This window comes from Orbicella faveolata, unplaced genomic scaffold (genome assembly GCF_042242905.1).
Source record: "Orbicella faveolata isolate gen_17 unplaced genomic scaffold, um_ofav_v1 contig_12, whole genome shotgun sequence".
NCBI classification, from domain to species: Eukaryota; Metazoa; Cnidaria; class Anthozoa; order Scleractinia; family Merulinidae; genus Orbicella; species Orbicella faveolata.
The window spans coordinates 19,820,024-19,830,000 of NW_028301539.1; the positions used below are offsets into that span (position 1 = coordinate 19,820,024).

At 38.0% G+C, this 9,977-nt stretch overlaps 1 protein-coding gene across 1 annotated transcript in view; it reads left to right on the plus strand.

Moving 5' to 3' along the window:
* The first annotated feature begins 8,047 nt into the window (after positions 1-8,047).
* The window catches only part of LOC149117048 (uncharacterized), a 3,034-nt gene continuing 1,104 nt past the window's right edge, over positions 8,048-9,977 (plus strand). Inside the window, exon 1 of the mRNA XM_089282721.1 lies at positions 8,048-9,977. This exon is cut by the window's right edge and continues 1,104 nt beyond it. The gene's annotated coding sequence lies outside the window, so the exon portion shown is untranslated.

Below are 9,977 nucleotides of genomic sequence, written 5' to 3' on the forward strand. Positions count from 1 at the left end.
CAATACACTTATCAATTTTATACAAAAGAAAAATATCCTCTATGACAAAAAATTTGGATTTCGTGCACATTATTCAACAGATCATGCAATATTAAGTATCATTGATAAAATCCAATTAGCAGTCGAGGAAAGGAGGTATTCTCGTGGGATATTTCTTGATTTTAGCAAAGCCTTTGACACTGTTAACCATAATATCCTAGTTAAAAAGCTAGAACAGTATGGAATCCGAGGAATTGCTTAAGAGTGGTTTGTTTCATATTTGTTTCATTGAATAACATAAAATCAGACTTGCATCCAGTATCCTGTGGAATCCCTCAAGGCTCAGTCCTCGGGCCATTACTTTTTCTTTTGTATATAAATGATTTCAATAAATGTCCAAAACTACTAGACTTCCACCTTTTTGCGGATGATTCTAACTTGTTTTATAAACATAAAAATCTTCTCGCCCTCCAGTCTATTATAAACATGGAATTAAATAACAGTTATATATGGTTATGCGCTAATAAACTTTCTTTAAATATAGATAAGTCAAATTTTGTTATATTTCATCCTCCACAAAAGAAATTAATACAGGATGTTAAGTTGACAATTAATAGAAAAGAATTAACAAGAGAATACTCAATCAACTATCTTGCTATTTTTATTGATTCCCATCTAAATTGGAAAAGTCATGTGAATTACATTCCTAAAAAGATCAAAAGAAGTATAGGTATTCTGTCTAAAATCCGTTATTTTACAAATCTAAATATTTTAATTAATCTATACTATACCTTAATTTATCCTTTCCTTATCTATGGCATTATCGCCTGGGGCAGTTCTTATCCAACCTCCCAGAAACCTTAACATATTCTACAGAAAAAAGCCATGCGCATAATAACCTTCTCTAGATTTGATGCTCACTCTAGTCCAATTTTTAAATATCTTACTACAATCAAACTCCCTGATCTTTATGTCTTAAATATTGCAATCTTTATGCATAAATTCCATCATAAAAAATTGCCATCTGCTTTTAATCATTATTTTACTACAGTTAATGAAATTCATGCCTATAATACGAGACTTGCTTCCAAACAATCCTATTCATTGCCCAAAACCAGAACTAATTTCGGGATCTTCAACATTAGATATCAGGGACCTAAAATCTGGAATTCTCTTGATGAGTCTGACAAAAAATTACTTGATTTTCAATTAAGGAAGAAATTAAAAATACACTTCATTGATTCATATTAAATATTACAATTATTTTAATTAATTCATAAGGATATATTCTGTTCTGCTGTAAGTTTCCATTCTGTTTGTATCTTTATATTTGTGAGTGTGTGTGTAAGTGTGTTACCGACCGATAACTGTATAAATAATCTATGTAACTTAATGTCTGCCCATTCTTTTTAGCCCTTATGGTTATTTTGGGCAGGCAGTACTCTATGCTAATTTAATGTTTATTGTAATTATTTTATAAATTGTGAGTACAAATAAATGGTTGTTGTTGTTGTTGTTGTTGTTGTTGTTGTTGTCACGACAAGACAAGGTGTTGTTCGGTATGAGAACAGGCGAGCAGCAATTATAAATGATAACTTGATATTGTGTATCTTGTATCCATTACACATAATAACAGAGTTTTGTTTAGACTGCCTGCATCGCGACACGCAAACTGGGATCAAGCATACAAGGCAAAGAAATGAATAGATCACAATTATTCTTGTTAAATGTAACTGTTATTGTAGTTCCTAGGACAAAGTAATGTTTATCTCACGCACATCAAAGAGAAATGTCTGCTTATGTAAATGTCTTTCATGGCTTAACCACAAGTGTTGACAGTTGTTAAACCTCGTCAAACATTGAGTTGCAGTATAGCGTGACTAAAGGAATGATACACATGTGTGATATCCATGCAACGCTTTAAGTTGTTAACTCTATTTTACAAGTAAAATTACCATATAATACAAAGAATTGTCCCTCTTTTTCAAACAATGTTTTTGTTGTGTGAATAATAATAATAGTAATAATAATAATAAATAAATGCTATTGATCAATTTCCCATCAGCACAGAGTTTGATTAAGTTTCTAAGATACATATATTTAGTTAGCAACTGAATACAAACACATAAACAACATTGCATTTTTGCGCAGGCAATTTTTTATGTTTGTGGAAATCCACAAACTACTGCCTTGTACAAGCACCATCCACAGGTAAGTCTTCAACCTCCACCCCTTACACCCTCCCCCCATAAAAGTCTTGTTTAAACACCCACCGGTATTTTGTAACCACAACTTACTGAAACTTAACATTTGCATTAAAATTACATAATTAACCCCTCTTTAATCAACTGTGTGGTGACACTTACATTGCTTCTTAATTTATTGCAAGTACATGTAATTATCACTGTGAATAATTTTATCTTTCTGTTCTTTCAAACAGATCCAATCAAAGCAGTATGGAGGTCTACATTAACAATGGTGGCATTTCACTAGACATGAAAAGACACACGATGTATATGTACCAATGGCTGTTACATACAGCATAAAACTGTAAAAATGGAACTAAGCAATGGTCTTCCAAGAGTTTCTGTGGAAGCTAAGTCTTAAACAAGAAGTTAGAAACCAAAGCAGTGAACCTCAATGAGGAACAGGAAGAGGAACACTTCATTTCTATATTTAACTCTGTAATCTTCATTTGACTTCATATGCAGAAACCAAGATACATGTACACTGTAGATGTACTTTTCATGCAGAGCAATTATTATTAACATAATTTTTTTCTGATCATCATTCCCCTTACAACCATCTTATCAGAACAGGCATTGTAACAATATACTTTTCTTCTTACTGGATTTACAATGCAATTTTACCACATCTGCAACAATCAAAAATGTCACGAAGGAAAACCATTTAAATGGAGTATCGTGATTGGCTCTTATACCTTGGACATCAAAACACCACCACACTTAATGTCATGGGTGCTTTGTGTGATCTTTTTGACAAACTTCATAAATATTTATCACGGGAAATTTACCTCGGTGAAATATTGGTAACGCTCACTAAAGGGTCACTTACCATGACAAAAAGATCCCCGTGTAACCGCACCCTAAGAGAGCTACAGTGCTTACCACTTAGCAAACAATTCGGAAATTTCGGTTAAAAGTCAAATGGAACAGTAAGGGTACTTACCATTTGTCAGAATAAACCGGTTGGGACGACCGATGAATAAAGGTAAAGGTTTTTCCAAAATCAGCAAACCAACCGAACGAGATGGCGCTTACATTTGCAATTCGATTTCCCGTAATTGTTGTTGGCTGGTGAGAGATTGGAGACTGGGAAGTTAGTCAAATGGTAAGAAAAATTTCTGCCGTTCTGTTCCGAACGGAAAAAGATGACTACCTCTGGAGGTAGTTTACAATTTCCGAACGGATTTTCCACAAAAATTTCCGTTCCATTTCACTTTCAACCGAAATTTCTGGATTTTTTTGCTAAATGGTAAGCACCCAAATTTTCTGGAAAATCCATTCGGAAATTGTAGACTACCTACAGAGGTAGTCCTCTTTTTCCATTCCGAACAGAACAGTGGAAATTTCCTTACCATTTGCTAAATTTTCCAGTTTCCAGTCTCTCATCAGCCTGAAACAATTGCAAATGGTAAGCGTCATTTCGTTGGGCTGGTTTGCTGATTTTGGAAGAGCTGTTACCATTCTTCAGCGGTCATCCCAATCGGTTTATTCTGACAAATGGTGAGCACCCCTAATTTCCTCGAAACTAAAAGTCCAAACATGTTTCTCCCCTAACCGTTTTCTCGTCTGCAGCTTGGGATTCTACGGAATCTTTATTCGACATTTATCACTATAACATGGCAAAATGTATTACATTTGCTGTAATGCTAATCATCAACGTTTATTTGACTGAAATCCCACACAAGCACGCATTGCGGACCTATTTTTTGTTAAGCAGCTTTTTGGGCAGAGGCATGTAGCTGCGTTCCCGGAATGGCTGGTATTGGGCTACATTTATGAACGCTTCCAAGACGGCTTCTACCACCCAGCCTGGGCGCCTTTGAGACGATGCCTCTATTTCGCCTTTGACTTCATATAATCGGCGAAATGTGCTGTTTACTGTTGTTGCGTTGTTTCTGTTGAAAACCGCGAGGTCTCTCTGTTTGAAATAGTGTTCCTTTTTTATATTTTTCATCATCTCTAGTTATTGAAAACTTAACATTAAGTGGGAACTGCATTTTGACGCCTTTTAGAGTTTTAATTTCATTTTCTATCACTTTGCCAAATCTTGATTTCGTTTTTATGGCAAATCTCAGAAGGTCGGCTTTGTATTTGCAAGCTTCTGGGACTGCCATTTTCCATACACGAAGCCATTCATTGAAAATGGTTCTTACCAACTCAAAATCAAAATTCCCCTTAGGTCTGATGGGGGCCTGAGCCGTGCGTTTTCTTCGCGTGAAATCGACTCGTAAAACATCTCCAGCACGTCAGATGAAAATCTTGACGCGGCCATGATTTCTTTATACCAAGGCACGCGGCTTGTTCAATAGGAAATTTTTCTCGGACCGCTCTCGTGCGGCGACAGGCAATGCCAATTTCGGGGCAGACGGTGTCGATTCCGGCGCTTTAACACACGTGTATAAAAAGGGTTTTGGGAACGGGCCATTTCAGCCCACTTATTTTGAGTCGAGCCGCGAGGCGAGTCTCTAAATAAAGCTGAAATGGCCCGGTCCCAAAACCCTTGTTATACATTGTGTACGTTTCAAAAAAATAAAACGTGGATATCGGCAATCGTCGATGAAAAAAAATTATTCCACATTATAAAAAGGGATGTCGGTCATTTCGCCTACAAGTCAATTTGCCTACATCGAAGTTGATTCGCCTACATTGAAGTCGATTCGCCTACACGATCTAAGTCGTTTCGCCTACACTTAAGTCGAAGTTATTTTGGGAAGATAGATGTACAATGACTGTCAGACTTCTTTTGGTGAAAGGGAGGTCAAAAGGAAAATCAGGCAATAACAGTCTATTTTTGCAAATCAGCTATATTTTGTAATCAGTGTCACTCTATCACATCGTGCCCTCATTATGGAATAAATTTTTGCAGAAGAAATTTTTGCAGGAACTTTTTTTGTGGTAACTTTTTTGGAAATCGTGGGAAAAAAAACGCAAAAATCGCAAAAATTAGAGCCAGCAAAATTTAGTACCACACGTTACTCTTTAGCTACACAATGGGGTTGTTCAGCAGTTTTTCTCTGACTGGAAAAATCATCCTACCGTTCGAATATTTCAGCCTGTAGGGAACGGTATCTTGCTCTTTGAATCCTTTTTAGTTTTTTTCTGCAACCAAACGAATTCGAAGTGCCGTCAGTCGAGCCAAGGAATGTCTTCCCCAGACTTGACAGGGTTTTTATATTAACTTATTCCTGTTAAAGACAAAGAGAAAAAATCACACTAAAAATCACACTTACCTTGCGCGAGGCACTAATTAGCTGTTATTGTTCTGAAGGTCACAAGTCCGAAAAACAGAGTTGACAATAAAGCAGAAAAAAAAAATCACACTCACCTTATGCGGGCCACTTTAACATGCTTCGAAGAAAACATACGTACACACTCACGTATCATTTCAAGTTAAAGATGAAGTTTATTTCTCTTTTTTTGGTACGTGAGCTCGTCCTGCTGGTGATCTGGAAGTTTAATAGCTCCTTTGCTGAGACAGAGCGTTCAGCATAGCTGCACCGTTGCAGTGGAATTCCTTCTGAAAAACATCACTATAATTATTGTAAACCTATTTGTCAACTTTTAGATTTGAAAAGTTTTTAGCTTTTTAGTATAGTAAAGTAGTATTGTAATGTAGGTGAATTGACTCAGATCGTGTAGGCAAAATGACTTCAATCGTGTAGGTGAATCAACTTCGATGTAGGCCAATCAACTTGTCGACGAAACGACTTGTAGGCAAAACGACCGGTTACCATAAAAAGTTAATGTAAAAGAAAAAATTAATTTCCCATTTTCAATTCCCCATTCCCCATTCCCTGTTCCTCGTTTTAGTAACATCCCTGACTTACCTCCCCACATTCCCTGGGGTTTCATTAGACGCAGACTTCCTACAGTTTAGTACTATTTACTTTGTCAGTACTTGCCTCTCACTGCTAGCTGTCTTTTCCTGATCTTCACTCGGGCAAAATAAGAAAACAATTTTTTTGTGAACTGTGTAAATAGAATCCAGAGAAATGAGTTCAAAATTTGACAGCTGTACTGTCTAAGAGCAAGCAGTAGCATTAAATCATTGCAGCTATTTTTTTTTTGACCAGAAAATATTTCGTGAGTAGAAACTATCCGTGAATCCTGGGGTGGGAGTAGGAGGAGGGCAGCAATGGACAAGCGTGGTGAGATTTTACGGGCGAGTCACATTGAAACTGTCTGTGTGTGTAATTGTGAAGCTTTGGTATATCCTTGACTGGATAAATGAAGTACCTCACGACAGAAGTGGAACGCTAGCCTGCGAACAGGCTCCTGGCGAGGACGGAAAAAAAACTTCGGCGAGCAGGAGACAAAAGAATGAGCGAAGTGATCGGGGCGGGACCCTCGCTTCGTTCGGGCTCACCGGGAGTCTGTTTGCGGGCTAGTGGAACGCCTGCGTCACAAATTTGCACACGCGTTGTCCGATCAACTGAATACCTGGTCATTTTTATTATATATTTTATTCATAGAAAACACGTTCAGTAAAATATAACAGAGTAAAGTAGACACCTCATAAAAAGACAATTACAGCTCTTTGAAGACTACAATAGATAAACAAATAAATGCTAGGTGCTACTAATATAGAAATTTTAAAAACACGGGAACATTGACACAAAGTAGGTAAATGAATTTGTCCTATTGCAGAATTAGACGTTGGTGGTGGGAAAATTTCTGGGATAATATCTTTTAGTGTATGGCATTTCCATTTGATAGTTATGTTCTTTGTTTCGATGTATCTTTCAGGCATTATGTTTTCTCGAAGTTGTATCTTAAACAGTGAGAAGAGTAAAGATTATTCACTCAAGTTACATTTGTAAATGAAGTATTTTGCCACCATTAGGGGTTGATGGTGTTTGAGTGGGTTTGTAGGTCCTTATAAAAGAGTTGAGTCTGGAAGATAAATGTTTTCACTGGTGACTTGCGACTTCCAGTCAAAGAATTCGTTCTAAAAAAAGCTACTTGGGAGCACTTTAAAATCATATGCTGGATTGTATGGTGTTCTCTTTTACACAGATGGCATAAATCAGTCATCAGATATTAGGTTGGCTTTTTTGAGTTTGTCTTTAGTGTAGATGATATCGTGATTTATCTTGAATGGTCCCCTGGTCATTTTGCTAGTAGTTTCTGGAACAAACCGAGCTTGCGCGACATGGGCTCATACGAATATGAGCAAATAGCAGAGAGGACATGTGGTTCTAGTGTAGACAAACCAGCTTAACCGCCAGTTAAGAGTCGTATTGTCAAGTGAACCCAAGCCATACGAAAGGGTCTCCCATGAAGGTGTTTTTTGGAACAATGGAACACGGTCGATTTCAATTGGGGAACAAAGGCCAAGAACATTAGGGAACATAGGAAAGGACAAGAAAATTTGAGTATAGCAGGGAGCGAGTACGGATAATTGCGGGAACAAGGGAATACAAATTACTGTTGAGGGGAACAAGGGCCCCCATATGAGGACATCTGTGTACTTATAATACATAACGGTCGACATTCATCTGAGGTCAGTACCGGGTGGATTAAGAAGGGAATTAGCCCTCGTGGAGTGTTGAAAAGTGCCTATGGGTGAGACGTAATGAGGCAAAAAATTACTTAGTGTAAGATAAAGCAGCTAGAAGTATATGTGACACGTGAATTTTATGGAATTCCACGTGAAGTTCGGGCTAACACATTGCTGTTGTCAACAGGGCTGAATAACGTCTGCGCATGTGCGAGATCTCATGGCTCGCGCTGCCGCGAACGGCCTGGTCACCATAACAAACCTCAAAAAAATGGCGGCGTTTTCAAAAAGTTTCGTATAGCGCCCGGTTTATGGTGAAAAGTAGAGCCAAACTAAAAACGGTAGAAAGAAATCTTTACACTAGTTCCCTCGACCATTGGCCGGCACCTACCTTTTTGTACACAGGGGTTTAAAGTTTGTACAATTGGTGAAAACAGCGTGTGAACACGATAGATTTATCGAGGACTTCGGAGATGACATCTTTCGCCGTGTTTTGGATTTTATTTACGTCCATTCTATTGTTCTTTGGGGCACATGCAAAACCAAATGAGCGGACTTTCTGGTTTGTTAAGCGAACACGAGCTGGAGAAACATGCCAAGGTCGATTGAGGCGGTTTGACAAGGCCATTGCTCGGTTCGTGGACGGGAATTTAAATTTCTGGGCCTGTACTTGGCATTGGATGAGAGCCACTCGGCAAGCGAATGAATATTGCTCGTCTCCACTCTTGAAGCACTCCACTGAGCTGTCGAAAAGAAAAGTCCCCAGGCGGTTTTACCGTCTCTTTGATCGGGTAGGAGCTAATGTTTCTACTTACCGGCCCGGAACCCGATGGTGTAATAAGTGTTCATGATTGCTGATAGTGTTTTCTCCAGTGAACCAGACTATGCTCCACCAGTACAAGTAAGTGAAGTGCTTGTTTCGTCTAATGCAACATTGAGATTATTACACAACATACAACTAATATTTGATGCCCCTGAAACTAAAATACCGGTCCCACAAAGTCCACACACACACACACACACACACACACACACAAAATAGGCTGGAGCCATATTTTGTTCGTTTGTTTATTTGCCAATTCTGCCCACCAAAACAATACTGCATATTTGCTACTTTCTTATCACAAAAAATCGTTCCAGAACTATACCAAAATATTTTATCATGTATCTGCTCCTTACATTTCAGAGAAACAGTGAACCGTCAACCTCCTCTCCAACCAGTGTGCAGTCGCCTGATGGCAGACCAGTACATGTACATATAATAATTAAATGTGATAATAATCAATTTTTAATTATAAAAATTGTCAGTAATAACAACATGGAGACAATGTTTTGGTATGAATCTTCTTAGGAGAATGCTTCACAAAGCATGGTCAGTCAACTTGGGAAAACTCTGGAAAGTAAGGAAATAACATCTTCAGGTATACATGTAGAAGTTTCAACAGATTTACTATTAAAAATAGACCTGTAACCAGGATAAGACATATTGGAATAAGAACGTTCTCTGGTTAAAAATATATTAAAAACATAAGCTTTCGGCTATCAGTCTATAGCCTTTAACGAATGAAGAATGTAGCGCGCAAGCGAAAATATATACGAATGGGGTGCGAAAAATTGAGAATAAAAACAAGCGTGAAAAAGCAAGAAGATAAAAATGTAAATGAGGCCTGATTACAATAAAATAGAGCATTGCCTATGCAACGGTTTTGAGTTGTTATCCGCGTCGACGGTTTTTGCTGTGTGCCAAGATTCTAGTGTTTTTCGAATGCGGTAATTGCCTTTGTCAATGACACAAGCATTGTCGAAATCAATGGAGTGATTGTTTTGCCGCGCATGGTCGGCAACATTAGAGCCATTTGAATAGTTCTTCAAGTTTCGTTGATGTTCCTTTTTTCGGGTTTGGAAGCATCTTCCGGTTTCTCCTATGTAATTCCAAGGGCAGTCTTTACATGGAATTTTGTAAACAACATTACATTGAAAATCTGAGGGTTGTCTAAACATTGGTGACGGGAATTCTTGTTGAAGGGTTTTAAGTGGTTTGTTGACAACTCGGATATCATTTTTGCGGAGTAATCTTGTGAGGGGCTCGGTTAGGCCGCTGATGTAAGGGAGACATGCAAAACTCTGGTACGTATTAGATGGATCAGCCCATTTGAAGAACATAGAAACCAGTTCTTCTGGTGGAGGAACAGAAGATGGGGTGGCTTCTTATTGAGGATGTTAGAAATAACAGCCGGTGGGTAACCATTAGC